This window comes from Arvicanthis niloticus, chromosome 7 (assembly GCF_011762505.2).
Source record: "Arvicanthis niloticus isolate mArvNil1 chromosome 7, mArvNil1.pat.X, whole genome shotgun sequence".
NCBI classification, from domain to species: Eukaryota; Metazoa; Chordata; class Mammalia; order Rodentia; family Muridae; genus Arvicanthis; species Arvicanthis niloticus.
In genome coordinates this window covers 65967740-65988446 of record NC_047664.1, presented here as the reverse complement: position 1 = coordinate 65988446, position 20707 = coordinate 65967740, and the positions used below count along the sequence as shown (strand labels likewise).

The 20707-nt window shown below is 45.5% G+C and overlaps 1 long non-coding RNA gene across 1 annotated transcript; it reads right to left on the bottom strand.

Moving 5' to 3' along the window:
- Positions 1 to 10707: 10707 nt before the first annotated feature.
- LOC143443112 (uncharacterized) lies at positions 10708 to 20048 on the bottom strand. Its single transcript, XR_013111853.1, has 3 exons — positions 16723 to 20048; positions 15446 to 15628; positions 10708 to 12033 (listed from the first exon to the last, which is right to left on the bottom strand). It is a non-coding gene; the product is annotated as an uncharacterized LOC143443112 (long non-coding RNA).
- Between the last annotated feature and the right edge of the window lie 659 nt (positions 20049 to 20707).

Sequence of the window (20707 nt, the reverse complement as noted above, 5' to 3'; positions counted from 1 at the left end):
CCCTTATGTTTTCCAATCCAGAGTGGTCAGCCTTGAAAGCATATACAGATCAACAACAAAAGCAGATTCTGCCAGTTGTATAGTGTGTGTGTGTGTGTGTGTGTGTGTGTGTATTTGTGCATACAGGTACATACATATATAACAATAATAATCAAAGAAAAAGAGGCCATCAATTTGAGAGGTGAGTGGCTCGTGGGAGTGTAGCTGGGAGGGTCTGGAGCAAGGAAAGGAATGGAGAAAAGCAATCTAATTCCATTTCAATTAAAAAAAAACATTAAATCATATAAAGGAGAAACATCATAAATCCAAAATTGTAATAATAATTTTAATTTTTTAAAAAAGGCTAGAATGCATGTGTGAAAGACTATTCATTGTCACAGAAGTCTAAAATTTCCTCTAAGAGAGATTTCACTTCTCTGGGTAAACAAACGACTGACCATAGCACTACTGGGAGGCGGGTTGGAGAGGACCAGATCCCGCTGAGGAGGTGGCTTTGCCCACAGTGAAGGAACCTGAAGAAGGTGATGACTCCTAGACAGGAGAAGAGACCTGTAAACAGCCAGAAGCCTCAGCTGTCTTCAGGCAATCTAGCTTGTCTCTGCCTCTGTGCTGGGCAGCCCCGAAGCCCTGCCCACCATGAAGCCTTTTTGGAGGTCATACTCTGCTCAAAACCAGTGGAAAGCCACCAGGACACTGGGTTCCAGGCCAGGCTGTGAGCAGCCATGTCTGCACCCTGAAGAAAGACTCACACACAAGCTGTATGAAAGCAAACTTGAGAAGCAAAGAATGCGGGGAAAGGATGGGGGGTGCGGGGAGGTATGAGGGCGTGGCTCAGAGGTAGAGCCCTTACCTTTACTACCCCTCCCTCCCCAGATAAAAAGAGGAGAGGGGGAGAAAAGAGAAGAGAGACATGCAAGGGAGGAAGGGGAAAGGGAGACTGAATGAAAGGAGGGAGGCAGAGCATAAGAGAGGAAATAGAAAATCGTGAAATGAGAATGTGTGCGTGTACGCACTCAACTGGCTTCCTGTAGACTTGTTCTGTGAAGAATGACTAACGCCTTCGGGGTCAGCCATGTCTCTAAGGGTCCTGATGAACTGCAGAAAGCTATGAAGAAGGGAGAAGTGTGAGAAAGCATAGCTCAGAAAGGCTCATGCCTGGACAGGACTGGGCTTTTCACCTTTGTAGAGCTAATTAGCTCCTCTAGAACTTTCCTCTGGCCCTGGCAGGGCTTCAGCGGACCACAGGTTCACCAAACACAGGTCTCTAGAGGCAGAACATTCAGTGACCAGGGCGAGGCCTGGGCCAGAGGCCAGGCCCAGCCAGGCGTTTGTTAGGAGGAGTCAGAAGAGACCCGCACGTTAGTTCAGATCAAAGCCGAACATCACAGAAGCGGAGCTTATGAATGTGCCTTAGGCGAGTTCACGGATACCTGGGCGGTGGCTGGGAGAAGCTTCCAGGCCTGTGTGTCCTCCCAGCAGAGGCAGCGCGTCCTATGAGCTGCATCAGTGCAGCTAGCCCTGAGCTAGGCTGCAGTTATCTCGGGACACAGTCTGAGGCCTGCACTGGCCATTCCATCACCTTATGGTTGCCCTAGCCACGCTTATTTTGCAAGGCATTAGCTTTCTCTACTAAATTTAAGTATAAAAGGCACACCTATATCTTAGCCAGGAAAAAAAAAATACTGAAGACCCATTCTCAGGGTCTATGCAGGAATGAAGGTACCCTTGTTTCTCCATGATCTGCCTAGCAGCAGAGGCAGAATCACAGAGTCTCAGGTCAGGTGTACACAGCAGAATCCCACATCTTCTGCTGGTGGCTTCTTCCATCATAGACAAGCTAACCTCTTGGACAAGTTAGCCTTTCAGAAGTATACTCTCCTCTCCCTGTAAAAGGAGGATCATTGCAGCCGACTCATTGGATCGCATCGTAGGAAGATCGAATGAGCTCGGGGCAGTGGTAGACACTGTTCTGTGTGTACAGAAACATTCTTTCTCACTTTTCTAGCGATGGAGCTTTACCAGACACATGGTCTGAAGCAAGGACTACATTTTCAAGTAGGCCTGGAGTCAATTGTGCCAATTTAAAGTCTGGCCAGTGAGCCACACACAGAAATGCTGTGATCAGCTCATAGGGGAAAGCCCTGAACTTGAGAAAGCAATGTGTTCTACCTACTTACTCTCCTTGATAGCTGGGAGTATGGGAGGGGTAGCTGGGACTCAAGCAGCCCTCTTGTTCCAAGCAGAAGCACAATAAAGATGGTAGGAAAGCAAAAAAGGGAGAGTTCTGGATGTCTGTAGAATTCATGGTATGGCATTCAGTCCTTGAACTGGCCCCTGATGTCTTACAAAAAGGAACAAACTTCTAACTTTAAAAAACTAATCCCTATGTAAGACTACAGACAAGGCATTGCTTCCCTGCACTGCCTCAACCCCTTCATACCAAGGACATCACAAATACAAACATAAAGCAGAACCCCAAGAAGGGGCATTGGCTGTCCTTCTGGTTGGGTATGCTCCTGGTCCTGAAAGCAGGGCAAGACCTAGAGTCTTCAGGAAGTCTTTAGGAAGAGGCCAAAGGCCACGTGTCCACCTTATGTCCTCTGCTAGGCTCTCGATTGATGATCTAGAGATCTATGATCTAGAGACACGGTACAAAGAGCCCTCCGATCAACATACAGGCACTGGTTTGTCCCCTGGCTTTCCTGACTGCCAGCTATGTGGCTTTGGAGCCGACACCTCCCTGAACAGCACTGTGTTAAATGGGACACAGGATGAGACAGATCTTTCAGTGTTACTGTCATGATACTCAAACAACAATCTGACAGCTGAGTGCTGGACAGAGTGCCCAGCATGTTATAGCATTTAACAAATGGGATGGTGCGAGGATGTGGTGAATTGGTAAGAGTGCTTGCTTAGCATGCAGGATCCTTAGTCCTCAGTATCACGTGGTGGTGCAGTGCCAGCTGTATTACCAGCACTCTGAAAGTAGAGGTCAGAGGACCAGGATGCAAGGTCATCCTTGGCTTCATAGAGAGCTCAGGGGCCAACATGGACTACTTTCTAAGACCTTGACACAAAAAGAGAGAGGAGAGGAAGAGACAGACAGACAGACAGACAGACAGGCAGACAGACAGACACACACACACACACACACACAGAGAGAGAGAGAGAGAGAGAGAGAGAGACAGAGACAGAGACAGAGACAGAGAGAGACAGAGAGAGAGACAGAGAGAGAGACAGAGAGAGAGAGACAGAGAGACAGAGAGACAGAGAGACAGAGAGACAGAGAGACAGAGTGACAGAGCGAGAGCCTGAATATCATTTGTTCCCATTCCCAATCCCAGTTTAGGCCCCAGGCAGCCCATCTGCCAACTGTGTCCAGGTGGGTTGTTTCTTCTTCTCACGATGTTCCTCTTTTTCAGGTTTTAGGGGAGGGGTGGGCCTAGGCTTTCCTTGCCTTTGAACCCTGCATGGTCCCTTGCTTCTCCCTCTGAATGGACATGGCATTTGATGTCTAGCCGCTCACTAACATTTACTACCTTACTGGGTTTAATTGCAAAGCATGTGTCTGGCCTTGCAAGGTAGAAGCTCCATCAAGTGTGTGGGGCATGCCCTTTCCACCTTTCATTCCTTTAGTCTTGACTCAAAATGTTCAGGCCCCTGTGAATACTTTTGGAGTAAATAAACCAAACCCAATGACCTGGAAGCTCTAGCAAACTAATTTTCCAGCATTTTTTTTTTGACCCTGCCTTCTTACAGCTGCTCTATGTTGCTGAGTTCCAAGCCCTTGGATGGCAGAGTCTGCCTGTGGTGCCCTCATTTGTAGGCTGTTTTCCATCTCTGACCTTGATTGCACCAGCACAGATTGCTCTCCTGACCTTGGGCAAGCGCTGGGCATCACAGGGAGTGGCTGGGAGGCCCTAACTTGGAAGAAATGCTTTACTGTACCCAAACACAGCAATCAGAAGGTCTTTTCTGGTTGATGTTAATACCATCATTTTGAATTTTAGAGCCTTCTAAACTTGCCTTTGAAAGAAAAGAATTGCTTTACTTTGTTTTGTTTTTAGAGAAAGCATTTCTAGCCCTGGCTTGCCTCAAATTCACTATGTATTAAAGGCTGGCCTTAATCAGATCCTCCTGCCTCTGCCTCTCAGCCTCTCAAGTGCTGGGATTATAGGTGTGCGCTACTATGCTTACGTTATTCATTGTTGGGCTTTATGCTAGGCAAGCCATCCATTAACTTAGCTACGAGCTTGGCCCTCAAAAAGAGAAACAGAGTAATTATGACCCAACACTATTGTCTCAGTGTAGGAATGCATTTTATCCATTTTAGACAGATATTGTGACTCGATTTATGAGTGTGTCCCTATCTGAATGCTGCCCCAGAAACCCCCAGTGCTTCAAGGTCAGGAAGCAGATAGCAGTAGGGATGATTGGGTAGAGTCTAGACTATTATTCCTTAGGGACAGGTGGATTTTCTTCTTTCAAACAGAACTGGAGGGTCCACACTCTATCAAGTTACCTTGTCTACATAGCAGGTCAAGAATTACCGCAAAAATCAAATTCTAGTGTTGCCAAGAATCCCTAGTACAGTCACTTAACACTATTTAGAGGGTGTTCATTGAACTTGATAAAGTTTAGGGGGAAAAAAAGACACAAAGATGGGGGTTGTCTTTATTAGGGTTTTACTGCTATGAACAGACACCATGACCAAAGCAACTCATTTTTAAAAAAAGGTTTTCATTTATTTATTGTATGTAAGTACACAGTAGCTGTCTTCAGACATCTCATTACAGATGGTTGTGAGCCACCATGTGGTTGCTAGGATTTGAACTCAGGATCTCCAGAAGAGCAATCAGTGCTCTTAAGGGCTGAGCCATCTCACCAGCCCCAAGGCAACTATTATAAGGACAACATTTAATTGGGACTGGCTTACAGGTTCAGAGGTTCAGTCCATTATCATCAAAGCAGGAACATGGCAGTATCCAGACAGGCATGGTGCAGGAGGAGCTAAGAGTTGTATATTTTCATATGAAGGCTACTAGCAGAATACTGATTTTCAGGCAGCTAGGATGAGAGTCTTAAAGCCCACACCCACAGTGACACACCTACTCCAACAAGGCTATACCTTCTAATAGTGTCACTCTCTGGTCAGAGCATATACAAACCATCACAGGGGTGGACATGGGAGAAGCTGTGTAGGGTGAACATGATCAAAAAATTAGTTCCTCAAAATTAACAAAAATACTATATTAATGTAGACTACAGGGCATGTGGCTCAGTAGAGTGTTTGGTTGACATGAATAAGGTCCTGGGTTTGATCTCTGGCCTCACATGAAACCAGGTATGACCATCGATAGCTGCATGCAGAGCTTGGGAGGTAGAGGCAAGAAGATCAAAAGTCCACTATCATCCTCAACCATATACGAGTTTGGGGCCAGCCTGTAGATCTAGAATTCAGAAAGAGAAGAAGAGGAGGAAGAAGAAGAGGGGAGGAGGGAGGAGGAAGAGGAGGGAGGAGGAAGAGGAGGGAGGAGGAGGAGAGGAAGGAGGGGGAAGAGGAGGAGAAGAGAGAAGAAGAGAGAAGAAGAAGGAGAAGAAGGAGAAGGAGGAGGAGGAGGAGAGGAAGGAGGGGGAAGAGGAGAAGAGAGAAGAAGAGAGAAGAGAAAAGGAGGAGGAGGAGGAGGAGGAGGAGGAGGAGGAGGAGGAGGAGGAGGAGGAGGAGAAGGAGAAGGAGAAGGAGAAGGAGAAGGAGAAGGAGAAGGAGGAGAAGAAGAAGAAGAAGAAGAAGAAGAAGAAGAAGAAGAAGAAGAAGAAGAAGAAGCTTTTGTTTTTAATTCTACCCCCTCCTGTAACTCAGTCCATCTAGAGTAGACCCAAGAATCAGCATTTTTTACCAATAGATCAATTGATCTTGATGCAGGAGGTGGCATGTGGTGTGTAGTGTGATGTCTCCTTTGTATTGTGTTAATTCTGTCTTACACAGGGTAGTGAGCTGACAGTGAGTTCACAGTCTGCATGCCAATGCAGGCAGAGTAGTTTGTGGGTAGAGCTCCTTTGATCCTAGAGACAGAGGAGGGTAGGAGAGCTTGCTGTAAAAGGTGGATCAACAGGATTTATTTTCCCCGTTTGAGGAGGGGGTAAATTAGATCCTGGAAGCACTCCCAGACTGTAGAAAAGTGTGCTAGCTACCAGCTGTTCTGGGAGAGTGACTCACCACCCCTGTGGCAGCAACCAAGGGTGGTGAATCGAATCATAGCCACCTCTGTGGGGGGTGACAGAAGGTATCAGTGTGCCTCTGATAGAAGTGCACCACACAGTGTAGAACTGTGCATTCCAGAGAGGACCAGACCTCCTGCACAGATGCCAATCTGTGCCAGCCATCAGTCATCTCCGAGGCCCAAAAAGAAGAGGGAAGGAGGGGCCAAGTAAACCATCTCCAAACAACCACAAATGCAGCACTACTTAGTCATGGGTATGAAAAGCCCTGTGTTTCAAACTCTGGACTCATCCTGGCCTCTTCCTCTCCCTTGCTGGTAAATCTGGTCCGTTCCACCTCTTACATGGCTCCTAGGTATGTCCCATCCCCCTCTCTGTGGCTCACTGCTCATCATCTTCTGTTTATTCCCACCTCCGTGACCCATGCTTCAACCTCCATCATCTCTCATTTGCACTCAGTAGGTCTTCATCTTCATTATCCCGTTTTCTGTCTTTCCCTCCATTCATCTACTTAGCCTCAAATCTGTCTTCTCCAAAATGCAAGACTAAGGATAAGATTGTCTCACTTAAGATCCATAGCCCTTAAACCTTGATTTTTTTTTTTTTAAACTCCAGTGTGGGTCAGAATCACCCAGTAGGCTTGTGAAAATGGGGTGGTGCTTGACCCTTCTGGAATGTTCCTGGTGACTTCTTTATTCGCTGAATTACTGAGTGAAGTGTCTTGTCTCCTGCACACACTGAGACCAGCACACACTGAGTGCTTGCTATTTCACCGAGTCTTCCTAGAGAACGTCAGGTACCATTATCCTCCCATCTTCCCAGCATCATGTGTTTGATGGACATGGGGCTCAGACAGGCTTAGAACCTTGTTCAGAGTACACAGGTTTAAGTGAAGGAGCCAAGATGTCCTCCTGACTTTAGCACCTGGACTGTTATCCAAGGAGATATTCAATTAATGGTAAATAAATGAATGAATTCCGCTAGAGTGTTTACTGACATCAGTTAAGTTTGTGATGGAGCCTTGAGCTATGAAAATGAGAAACATTCCAAATGATTTAAGTTCCTTGTGATATACTAACCTGAGATCTAGGTATCATTTGATACTGGGGGCACTGTTTCTTTTATTGTCTCTGTGACAAGATTCCTAAGAGGCCCATGGTTTCAGAAGCCTCCATCCATCCATCGTGGTGGGGAAAGCCTGGAGGGATATCTTACATCATGGAAGCCAAGAAGGGCAGCAGTGCCGGCATTCTACACCGTTTCTCTTTCTCCCTTTCATGCCCCCTGTGCCCTGTGGGATGGCGCTCATCACATTCAGGCTGTGTCTTCTCTCTCCACCCTCCTTGGAGATATCCTGGCAGACACATCCAGAGATGACTTTCAGTACCACTTAGGGGATGTTCAGTCGAGTTGATGAGGCAGATTCACCATAAAACAAGACATCAGGTACGTCTGTGACAATGTGTGTGTCTATATGCTCTCTGGGTATCACTGTATTTTAAGGGACAGAGCCTGAAGGATGGAGAGGTAAATACCATTGCTTTCTACTTTAACTGGGCCACCATTTGTCCATTTCTCTTTCTTTTTTTCTTTTTCCTGTCCTCCTCCTCCTCTTCCTCCTCCTCCTCCTCTTTCTCTTCTTCTTCCTTCTCCTCCTCTTCCATCTTCTCCTTTCTTGTTCTTTGTTTTTTGAGACAGGGCTTTTTTTCCCCCTATGTAGCTTTGGCTGTCCTGAAACTTACTTGCTCTGGAGACCAGACTGGCCTTGAACTCACAGAGATCCAACCTGCCTCTCTGCCTTTGGAGTGCTGGGATTAAAAGTGTGTGCTACCTCTGACTTGTCATTTGTCCACTTCTATCTGGCTACCCTGATTCTTTCTTTCTTTCTTTCTTTATTTATTATTATTATTATTATTATTATTATTATTATTATTATTATTTTAGCAGAGGGTTTCACTATGTAATACAGCTTGGTGACTGACCAGAATCTTGGCGGATCTTGGTGATTCTCCAAGAAATTCACAGTCTCTGTCATGTGAGTACCATCTAAAGGTGCCTGAGACCCAAGCCAGCCACCTGTACTATTGGAGAAGCCAGAACTATGCTAAAGCTTTGCTGCTGATGTGTGGTTTCCAGGCCTTGAGGTCTTCTCAGGGAGTCAACGGGAGAAGTCCTGTGATGCTTGGACTCAGGGCAGCCCTTTGTCCTGCCTGATGAGTTCTCCTTTCTCAACACAAGCCAGAGGCCAAGTTTGGCTTCTTCCTGAAATATTTCCTTCCTTGGATCCAGCAGAGATCTTTTTCTACAAGTCCCAAGGCCGTTTTCTCCACTTTACAAATGAGGAAGCATGAATCTCTGTAGAGAAATCTGAAGCTACTGGTTCTAAATGTTCAAGAAGAAATATTAATGTATTCTTAGCCTAGGCCTGCTAAGGACAGACACATGGGCTGACACTTCCTGCCCGGTGCACCTCTCCTCCTCTTGCATACATGCGCCCCCTGCTGCGGGAAGCTGGAAGTGCGCCCGTGGGTGGGGCCGCGAGGACCACCTCAGCCGGTCAGTGTGGAAACCCACGTGGAAAGATCTCAAAGGAGTGGCCAAAGACGAAATCATAGTCTTAAGATTCTTCCAGTACTCTGACAAACGGTCCGAATTAAGGTTTTTGTAAAATATAACTTTATTACTTTATTTATTTATTGCTTTATTTATTTATTTATTTGCATGTCAGGCATATGCTTTGTAATAGAGGATGGATACACACATCCTTGAAAGGGTTAGAGTCAATCAACACAGATCCAGGCTTTGATGAGACTTGGCTTCTTCACCTGTACTTTGAACACAGTGCATGATCGTGGAACATATCCATGAATAGGAATTATTAAATAGTTTATAACATAAACAAAATTACTGTGTGCTGTCTCTTCTGACAACCTCTCTCCTCTCTCTCTCCTTCTACCTTCCTCTTTCCCTCTTCTTTCCAGCCCACCTCTTCTTTTTCTCCCTTCCTTTTTCATACATCTTTTAAGTGGACATTATAGTGAAGCAACTTAATCTTCCCACACCCCAAAAGGAAGTAAGGCAAAGAAAACTCAGCCACAAACCGGAAGTAACAGGGAAAAAAAAAAACCCTGTATCTCCGGCAGAACAGTAAAAAGTGAAAGAAAGGAAGAAAGGAAAGAAGGAAAGAAAGAAAGAAAGAAAGAAAGAAAGAAAGACAGAAGAGTGCGAGAGAGAGAGAGAGAGAGAGAGAGAGAGAAAGAAAGAAAGAAAGAAAGAAAGAAAGAAAGAAAGAAAGAAAGAAGTATTTTTAGGCTTTGGGGCCATCAAGTTAGATTTAGCTAACATGGGTTGCCAGCCTGGCTTGACCCCCTAAGTAGGGGGTTTTAGAGACGATTGGGTAATTCTTGACCTCTGTTTGACCTCATAAATAGGAATTCTCATTCGGCATTGTAGGAGCTCTGGAGCTAGTAGGTTCCTGCCTTTTTAAATGTAGGTCTCTCCTCCTTTTCGCCGGTGGCAGTGGGCGGGCCTGGGCTCGCGGCAGGGGCAGGGAGGGGCCGCCACGCCTGCGCCCTCCTGGGAGCCGCCCTGCCCTGATGCTGCGGGTAGCTCAGCGCCGGGCTGGTTCCCTCCCTTCCTCTAGCAGCCCTGCCACGTGGTAGATTGGCTACTTCTGGGAATGTGAGAAAGCACTCCAGTGAGGGCCACACCAAGAACTTTTACAGCTCTGTGGACTATGTTAAACTTTCTTTGCAAGCGTCTCTTTAGAGATGAACCCCTAGATGTTCTCTATGGCACAGGAAAACGGGGCGACGGAGGAGACAAATCAACCCAAAAGGACAGTGCTGGTTGTTGTGTTTGCTTAGTCCTTGAAAATGTTATTTAATTCTCTTGCCTCTTCCTTCCTGGGGGGGAGGGGGGGACAGTTTAAGGTAAGGGGGCGGGGCGTCTAAAAGAAGATGCGTGTGAACGTCAGTGAACGCCAGCACACCAGCTTTCCTGAAAGTTTCTGCCCTAGGACTAAGGAAGAAGACAGCAGCTTCTGGCCCTGAACCTCTCCAAGTAAAATGTTTGGGGAAAGGAGACCTATGTCTCTCTCCAGAGTAGCCCGAGTACATGGTACAGTGTCATGGAATCAAATAAAAACATTCTTAAGGTTGGATCTCGCCACGACTTAGGCTGTGTGTTTTGAAACTGCCTACAGCTTAGCCAATAACCTCCCACTGCGCCTGTGCAATTGAAAAGTGTGCTGGCTGTTGATAGACTTGGTGGTTTCAAAGTGTTTAGACCTCTGAGCCTCCTAATGACTCTCCACCTGTAAACAGGTGGAGTCAAGCCTGTGGTATTACTGGGAAGAGCGAAGACGCCAAGGCCACAGAGCTGGTTTCCTGGGAAGCCTAGCCTAGGTCAAGGTCTGAACGCAGGATTCGGTACCAGTTATGATGGGTCTGCCAGCTCTCCTTCATGGTAAATTAAATAACTGCCATTTTAAAACGTAAGTCAAAATAAACATTTAAGTTTATATATTCACAGGACCTATTTATTATGTATTTATTTTACAAATTACACAGGGTGTGTTACTAATGCAAAAAAAATCACACTCTGTTACCCTCTTCAGTAGAGAGAGCACATTTTACATTATAATTTCATTTTAATAGGTAATTTACTTCTACAATTCAAAAGTCAAATTCTAGAACACACTATACCTGCAAAGTCTTGCCTAAACCTCCCTCACATCATCTGATTCCTTCAGGTTCTTTTCTCCTTCATCGATAGCATTTTTTAATGTTATTTGTTTATGAAAATACCAATATATTCTTATAGATTCAGAGCCTTGCTGTAAGTTGAGTTGCACATGGTATGTTTTGAATTGGTTATCAAGGGGTACCAGGCTGGGCTGGTGAGATGGCTCAGCAGTTAAGAGCACTGACCGGAGGTCATGAGTTCAAATCCCAGCAACCACATAGTGGCTCATAACCATCTGAAATGAGATCTGATGCCCTGTTATGGAGGGAGCAGAGCCAGAGCAAGAGGGAAAGGGAAAGGAAAAAAAGAAAGAAAGAAAGAAAGAAAGAAAGAAAGAAAGAAAGAAAGAAAGAAAGAAAAGAAAAGAAAAGAAAGAAAAGAAAGAAAGAGCAAGTGGTGTCAGGCTTGCCTAAACAATCTGCTTCTTGCCTGGGAACCCCAAGGGTCACTGGGGAGCCAGTAGATGGGCTACAAGAAAGAGAGAGCCTGAGAGTTGAAGCTGTAGGCTGATGCCATATGTTCTTCAGGAATCCAGGCAGATAAGGCTGCTTTGGGTGAGTCCTGGGACTCTTGCCTGCTACTGACGCGGGGTTAACTCTCTTCACAGGGAAAAACTGTCTAAGAAGGAGCTGCAAGGCAGTCGGGACAGACACAGGTCAGATCACAGATGCAGCCTTTCCACTGCCTACAGGTTTGCTCTGGAGAAAGAACCCCAGACAGAGCTGGGACTCTCCAGAGGCTCCCCGGCTTGAACAAGGCGGATCAGCTGGCAGGCAGGGGGAGGCTGCAGAATCAGCTTTTGACTTGTTTGGACTTCTGCCAGGTCTGTCGTAACAAAGAGCAGCAAACGGCAGAAGTTCCCCATGTTTGTGGTAATAGATGCTGGAAAGCTGAGAGTCTGTGCGCGGTAGAGCCAGCCCTTCTGGGGCTTGAGAGCGATGATCTGTTCCAGAACTCTCTCCTTGCCTTGTGCGCAGTTGTCTGTTTTCTATGTCTTCATCCTTTGTGTTTGTCTGAATCCCAAGCCCTGGGATTAGATCTACCCTAATGGCTTCCTTTTAACTTCACCTTTGTAAAAACAAAACAAAAGCACGACCTATAAACAAAGCTACATTCTTGAAACGTTGTTCAAAAATTTATAGAAACATCTTGCCTGGCGCTGCTGTGGTTTGAGTGTGTCCCCCAAAATTCATGTGCTGAGAGCGTCCCCCTTGGTGCATTAGTGCCAGGACATTGGGCTTGATACCAGGTCACTAGGACAAGACAAGTGTGGAGCAGAAGTGGGTTACAGCTAGACTTAGTATAAAACCATGCCTGGCCTCTTGTTCACTTGGGTGTTCCCACACACTCCAGCTTTTCTACCTTTTGCCATGAGATGTCCCAGAATGAAAGCCAGCACTTGGTGACATTGCCTTCATCAAGGTGTCCCTGGCCTCTAGAACAGTGAAAACTCTCTTTTCTTAAAAACTGTGGGGGGTCTGAAAAGGACAGTGGTGGTGCAGGCCTTTAATTCCAGCACTCAGGAGATAGAGAGGCAGGAAGATCTCTTGAGTTTGAGGCCAGCCTGGTTTACAGGGTGAGTTCCAGGACAGCCAGGGCTTTTACAGAGAAACCCTGTCTTGGGAGTAGGGGAGAATTACCCAGTTGGTGAGGATTCTGTTAGGGCAGCACAAAACGCATCAACAGACTCTAGCTTTTACTTTCTGTTTATTGTTTTTGAGACAAGGTCTCACTTCATAGCGCTGGCTGTCTTGGAACTCACTATTGGAGACCACACTGGCCACGCACTCAAAGAGATGTACTTGCCTTTGCCTCTGTGTTGACATTTCAAACCAGATTGGAACTGGAGGTCCTTTAACCTCTACCTCCGAAATGCTGGATTTACAAGCATGTACTACCATGTCTGACTCGCAAGCTATTTTTCTCAAGAGAACACAACCGATCCCCTTGGCCACTCCTTTGTGCCTTTTCAGATCCAACTGCGTCCTCCCATCCCCATCCTGCCATTGCAAACCAAGCCACAGCAGTCTGGGAAACTGTCATGTTCTTCAGCTGTTTGACAAGAGGGAGGCAGTGTGAGACCCAGAGTGTTATCACTCATTGTGGCCTCTGTGTACTAAATACAGTACAGTCTTCATTATGGAGAATGGCCCTGCCATTCCAACAAATCTTTGATCCTTATAAAATCCAAGGTAGGGACAATCTCCTTCCAATCATGGTCCTATATGCCCAGATTCTATGAAATTACATATTACTTGGACTCAGGGTTTTCTTTACCTACACTTTGAAATAAATACTATTCTCAAAGATCTAGCTGGGTATTGGGCGTGATGGCCTTGGATTATTTTTTTTTTCTCTTTGTTTCTCTTAAATCTGGCCTGGCACCTTTCCTGGGATGCTGTGACAAGCACTTTGGACCCGTTTGTGTTGCTGGGTGTGGCTTTGCCTGCACCTCCTCCTCACAAGGTGAGAGCAGAAAAGCCGAGTGCAAACAGCAAACAGGCGGGAGGGATTCTGCTCCTGGAAATCCCCCACGAAGCCAATTCTGCTCCAGATCTTTCTCAACACCCAGGGAGGAGCACAACAGCTGATTGCCACCCCCCTCCACTTCCCTCCCTGTGATCCTATATTCTGGGACTGGAGGGGGCAGGGTGTGTGTGGTGGGGGGAAATGTATATTAATGGATCAGAGGTTGAAAGTTAAGAAGTAGATTTGGAACATTCATTGGGTCCAACAACTCAGTGTGTGACTCCTGTGATTCTGAGGGAGATACACTGGTTGAGCCTTGGCCACCATCATCAGATGTCTTCCCTAGGCTTCCCCAGGGTGGTTACCCCGAGAAGCAGAGACCTATTACTTTCTGTCATCCTGGCCTTCCAGAGTTCTTGAGTTCCAGTCTGGTGTCCCAAATTTCTGGGCTCCATCCACTGCTGAGGAGCTAGTAGAAGCCGAAAGCACTGGAGAGCTGAGCTCTCTGGTTACAAGGAGGAACACAGGACTGTGAGGAATCAAAATTGCTAGGCCACCTTCCTCATTCACAGGCTGTGGCCTCAAGGGACCCAGAGAAGGTGGTGAGTGTAGCCAAGGTTAGGTTATTTGTTCTTGAGCACAGTTGGGGGAAATCAAGGGGTCCCAAGGCCATCTCCCTCTCTGGTGTTCCCTGGATTCTTAAGTCTAATCGCTTTCCTTCTTTGGTTCCACTCCTGACTCACCCCACACAGCCCTTGTCTTTAGAAGTACTCGAGTTCACAGTCACCTTCCAGGGAAGGCTAGAGCTGAAACTGGGAAACGTGTAGCAGCCTTTGACCTTGCATGACCCTGGTCTGTGACTCACTCGCTGGACTCCCTGGCTGGTCCCATTCCTGATGGAGGGATGCCAGAGCTGACATGGAAACAACACAGGCCTGAGAGGAGGGCTGAAGCGGGTTGCAAGTGAACTCTCACAGCACTGGATACAAGGTGATGTCTTGGTGGAGATGGTAACAGTAACCCCCAGGAAGCATCTCCCACCAGATGCTATTCACTACAGTCTTCTGGCAAGAGGTGGCTACTGTTTCAATTCCCATTTTACTAGTGAGGAACCTGCCACCTTGAGGTCCAAGAAGGCAAAGTTAATACAGAGCAGAGCCAGGTTTCCAGCTCTGGAGTTCGTGCTCTGAACTAATAAAAAAATGTGGGTATTATTCACTTCATTGTATAACTGAGAAGGCAGGGTAAAGTCAAGTGCCTTGTCTAATACTGCACAGCCTGGGAGAAACAGGGATGAGATAAACACCGCCCCACCCTGACTCTAGACTTCTCCCCAGGCGTAGGGTGGGGCTGTTGAAGGGTGGTAGAGGCAGGATGTAATTGCATCTTGCATCTGCCTCACCCTTCTCCACCTCAAATTTCCACCTTCCTCCTGAAGCTGTGAGCTCTTGTTTCAGGTGACAGGAAGCCACGGGAAAAAGAGCCAGCTACTGAGTGATCCGGTGAAGAAATCAGAAACCTGCACCTGCCAATCCAGGAATGAGTCCAACACGCCCTATGGGACTGACACCTGGCTGCCCAGGTAAAGTGTCCAGATGCCCCAGGCCAAGGGAGGTGAACACTGCAGGAAGTTTCCAGAAAGACCAATGTGAAGAAGTAGAAAAAAAACACAAAAGGCCGTATTGTGATTAAAAAGACAGGTTGCAATCAGTGTCTCTTAGTTGGAAGAGCCACACAGAGAAAACTGAGTAACCTTTTGTTGTATCAATAAGAAGAGCTAACATTGACTGGATACTTAATGTATACCAAGACCAGTGCTACAAATTTACCTCAGGGCTAGAGGTGAGGAAAATACATCAATAGTTGATCCAATAAGAGAAAGATTATGGTAGTTTCTTTACTCCTTACTCCAAACCCACTTTTTTTTTTTTTTTTTGGTACTCTTTAATTCTTGATGACAAGACATTTCAAAGATGATTAAAAAAAAATATTGATGGGACTGGAGACATACCTTGGCTGTAGACTGCATATCCAGCATGCATCAGGCTCTGGGTTTGATTCCCATCACTGTAACCAACTATGGTAGTACATGCCTTTAATTCCAACATTCAAGAGGTAGAAGTAGGAGGACCTGACATTTAAGGCCATCCTTGCACACATCTGGAGATCGAGGCTAGCCTGGGCAACATGAGACCTAACTTGAGAGAAAGAAAGAAAGAGAGAGAGAGAGAGAGAGAGAGAGAGAGAGAGAGAGAGAGAGAGAGAGAGAGAGAGAGAGAGAACGGCAGGAAGGAGGGAAAGAAGAGAAAAAAGAAAACATTGTAATACATTTCCATGAATTAATCTACTAGTTTCAATCATTACAAGCCAATCTTGCCTATTCTGCCTTCTATTGGACTATTTTGATGTAAGCACCATACATATTATTGTGCATTATAAGATCCCATTATACACACAATAATATATAACCCCAAAAGGACTATGGTGACAGCAATATCGTGTGTGATGGTTAATCTTGGTTGTCAATTTGACCACATCTGGAACCAACTAAAACCCAACCAAGGTGGTAAACCTGTGAGGGATTTTCTTGATTGGATCATTTGAGGTGGGAAGACTCTAAATCTGGGTCACTTGAGTCAGAAGACTCACCCCAAATCTGATCGACACCTTTTGATAGCAGCCCACATAAAAGAACATGGATGAGGGAAGCTTTTGCTGTTTGTATACTTGCCCTCACTCTCAAGTTCATCTATCCTGTTCCTGAGCCATTTATCTGTTGGCGTTAGAACCCACTTCTTCAAGATTCCAACGTGAACTGAAGACTGGAAGCTCACTAGTGCCTTCCGGGCACTCCAGCACCAGTTTGGGGCTACTGAGACATTCAGTCTCATGACCAGAACACATACCAGATTGACCTTTCTATCAAGTGCCATCCATTGTTGGACTACTCAGACCACATCCTGAAAGCCACTCTGATAATCGCACATTCATTCTATCAGTTTCGTAACTCTAAAGAACCCTGGCAAATACTCAGTGTTACCCTAAAGAAAATAGAATGACTTTCGATATTAATTGAGGAGCCAATCTCTTTTCAGGTATCTGGTTGGCTCCATCATGTATTTTTATAGTTGTCTTATACACTGGAATAAAAATAGTTTAAACATCTCATTTGGCCAAGTCCTTAAACCCCTAATCCACACATAGGGCCCATCTCCATGCCGTTGAATGAAGAAAGTGAATCCTTTGCCCTGAATTATTTCTCACGGTTTAGATTTGTTGATCATATACCTGTGATGCCATCTACCATGCTCTTCTGCCCCCAGGATTTCCTGTAGAGGTGTTGCTAAGATCTAGTGGTTGGACTGAGTTGACATTCTGTTGTTTGGGGAAGACATTTCAGCAAGCATGGCAACGCAGCACGTAAACATTCTTGTTTCCTGAACGTGGAACCTCAAACCAAGAAAACAGCGCTGATGAATGGATGAGGGCTGGAACTTGAGTCTTCTGACTCTTGCCCTTCTGTTCCATGGCTGGATTTGAGCCTAGATTCTAGAACCTTCTCCTCAGATTGCAAGAATGACTTAGTTGCTCAGTCTTTACCCTCAATCAGAGAGAAGGCCAAGATGGGATGGGGGGTAGGGGACCAATTAAACCTTTCTAGAACATGTGGCATTATTTAAACAGATGCTGAGAAAAGAGGTTCCCCAAGCCATGGTGGGGAGAGAGGGCTCTGTACCTCTACTCTGCCAAGAGTCTGGAAGTCTTGAGACAGAACTCTGGTGTGGATGACAGATTTTATTCTCTCTCTCTCCTCATATAGACTGGAACAGATTTACCTGAGGAACATTTCGTGTCTTAGACTTACTCATCTTAGTTGAAGGGAAACAAATGCGTGCTCATGTGTGTTATTGGATGGACACCTGAGGTGATGTACAGAATTCTCCTTGGGGGAGGATAGAAGAAAGAATTTCTCTATCCTCATCTCCCTACCCCACTCCAGTGAGTATTTCCCCCCAATTCCCGCTATACTGAGCATGTGGCTTCAGATCCCAAACCATAGGCTAGAAAGAAATATTCCATTCCCAAGCAGAAGAACATCATTCTGAATCCCAAAGTGTGGGGCAGGGGTAAAGATGTCTCAGATACCTAATACCCATGAGAACTGACATTTGTAGTAGAATACATAAAACACATCATACAATTCATATAAAGTATTCCTGGTTAACACTTACAGCAGCTCTGCAAGGTGAAATGTACCTGCTTCTGTAACCATGATTTGCAAATGAAGAGGACCAGTTTGTATTAAAGAAGGCTGTATTCAAATGAAGGCTTTTCTTCATCTAGAGACAATAGTATTGTCATTGTACTCTGTGGTCAACCAAATTAAAGCATCTCTTTGAGTGGTTATAAGTAATGAATTAACAGGAAGGAAAAAAAGACGTTACAGAATTTGGAAGTGGCCCCAGGAACACATGCCGGGAGCCCCAGTGTTCTGAAACTTGGCATCTTTCATTTTAAGACAGAACTTGGAAATTCATTAAGCAGGTGTAACAGATGTACGGATGAAAATTTCTCACAGGAATTGACCCTGGAGAAGCAATGATTAGGCATTCTCCCACTTTCTGTCAAGTCAAGGACAGAAAGCTCCTCCAAAGACTGTCAAAATCCTGGGTGGCACACACGTGCTCTAACCTGGATACTAACACTATACATGTTCAGGGTAGACTAATTGCAAGAAAAGGCTCCTTATAGGAAACTCCTCTGGCAGGCAAGAAAGCCATACATGGTCCCAAAGCTTACTTAGTGGAGCAAGGGGCCAGATTTCAGTCCCCCTGATGCCCTTGCAGCCAGGAGCAAAAGGGTAGCAGTACTATGGTAGGTTAAGCTTGCTCACAAAACATGCTTGACACCTGCTAAGCCCACGTCCTTCCTGCTGAAACATTGTCATCTTTTGATGGTTGTGTCACGTGACTGTGGTCTCATTTCAGCTCTCAAGAAGTCAGAACACTATTACTATGTTATGCAACTTGCTGGCTTGTTTTTGAATTAAAAAAAAATGTTTTCCCCACATTCAAGGCCATAGCAGCTACATTTCCCCCAACTTCACTGGTTTGACTCACAGGGTCAGGATGACATTACCCTACCTAAGCAACCTATATACCACAGTATTTATAACACTCTTTTCAAGCAAGTTAACCAGCTTCCATGGCCTTTGTCAGTGGATTTTGTTTTTGAGACAGGGTCTCTAGCCCATGCTGGCCTCAAATTTATGATATACTAGAGGACTACCTTGAACTCCTGACCCCCCTACTTCTACCTCCTGAGTGTTTCGTTTACACATGTGAATCTAGACCGAACCTGGATTGATCTCAGGACTTTGTGTATCAAGCACTCTGCCAACAGATGTACACATCCAGTCCCGTCAGCTGGATTAAAAAAAAAAAAGACAAAAATAATTGATATTTTACATTTAAGTTTTTCTGTAAGATTTTTAGTGAAAAGCAGAGACAGGAAATTTAATCTATACATGGGGAAGAGAAACAAGTGAAGGAGTCCCAGTGACCCCAGATTCTATTTTGGGGCACTAACACAAAAACTGAATTTTAACTGAGGAAAAATTGTTGAAGAGAGCAAGAGGTTATCATTACTAAGCAGTCTTGGTCAAAGTGTGGCCCTGTCCATCTTTGTCACTGCTCTGGTCCCAGAAGGTCATAAAAATTGCTAATCTGGCATTAACTTGAGGAGACCAATCTGGTTCCTGCAGGATGATCTGTTCCAGGGAGTAGCCTCTTCGATATAGGTAATTGTTCTCATCTTGGGGATGATCTGTTCTGCTGGCTCACCATTTCTTGAAGATGGTTTTACTCCCTTGTCACTGAGATAATTTATCAACCAGTCCTGTTGCTCCTGGAATGTAAGGTGACTCAAGAGGAGAGGTTCAGGACAGGGACTTATCTCCATGCCTTCAGCCTTGACATGGAATGAAGTTGGTTAGGTAGACAGATACTGCTTGAGAGATTAAGATGCCTTCAGAGTCCAGTAAGAGTTGGAGCCAATGTCAAAGAGACAGATGAAGGTAAAACGAAGGCAGAGCTCCCAACTACTCCCTGATTTTCATTATCTTAGGGGCCCGATGGATGGAGGAGCCAGTGCTCTTCAGTGAGAAGAAATTCTTGGTGCCTGTCACGGCTTCCCTCTTAGGTTTGAATATTCTCACATCTGAAGGAATTAAGCGTATTCTGGCTTAGTGATGAACTAGTACACAAAAGGAGAACAAGCTGAGTTAGTGGAAGCAAAAGGAGACATGATTAAGTCTGAACGTAGAAGCACCACTGTCAAGAAGACACAGGAGAGTGATAGAGGCAGAAGATGTCATTTGGAAAAAAAAATTCCCTATAGGAGCCTTTTTCCTTTTTAATAGCTCTGTGAGTATGGACTGCTAAGAATGAATTCTAATGGGAGGGACTTAATGTCATATAAGACACACTTGGGCATTGCCTGTAAGCTTTGATTTATTCTGGAAAGAGGACACCCCAATTTGTTACTGGCTTTGAAATCAGCTTTCTATGTATGCAGTCTAGGCTGGCCTCGAACCCATGGCCCTTCTGTTAGCCTTCCACGTGCTATGATGACAGGTTTGAGCCACCATACTAAGGATGGCTTTGTTTAGATTGTGATAATATCACCCTTTTGTCTCTGAATGGTTTCTGAATGTTGAAGACAGCATTCACTGGCCTTGTTGTGTCCCAGTTGGTGTGATCTGATCTCAAGTGGCGGGGTGAAGGGCTGGAGATGCAAATGACAAGTAGTCAGAGCCAATACAACCCACTCGGGCCAAATTCAAGCAGCTGAGAGATACAGACAGAGTGGCTCTTAGACTAAGCTTATCAGAGGCGCATTATTACATTGATTTTGTCTGTTCTGTAGGTGATTGCCTTGCAACTCAAGAAAGTACTGCTCGGCGGCTCATTTTATTAGAATCTGACCTTCTGCTGGTCATGGTGGTCAATGACTATGATTCTGTCATTAGACGGCAGAGATAGGAGGATTGCACCAAGCTCAAGGACAATTTGGCCTACATAGCAACACCAGGCCAGCCAGGGCTACATACCAAAATTCCGTGTCAAAAGTAAATATGCAAGGGTGTGTGTAGGGGTGTAACTCAGGTGGTAGAGGGCTGCCTACTCCCAGGATCTCAAAAACTGGGAGTGTTAGCACCTGTCTGTAGGAAAGTAAGAAGTTCAAGGTCATCTCAGCTACACAGTGAGTTTGA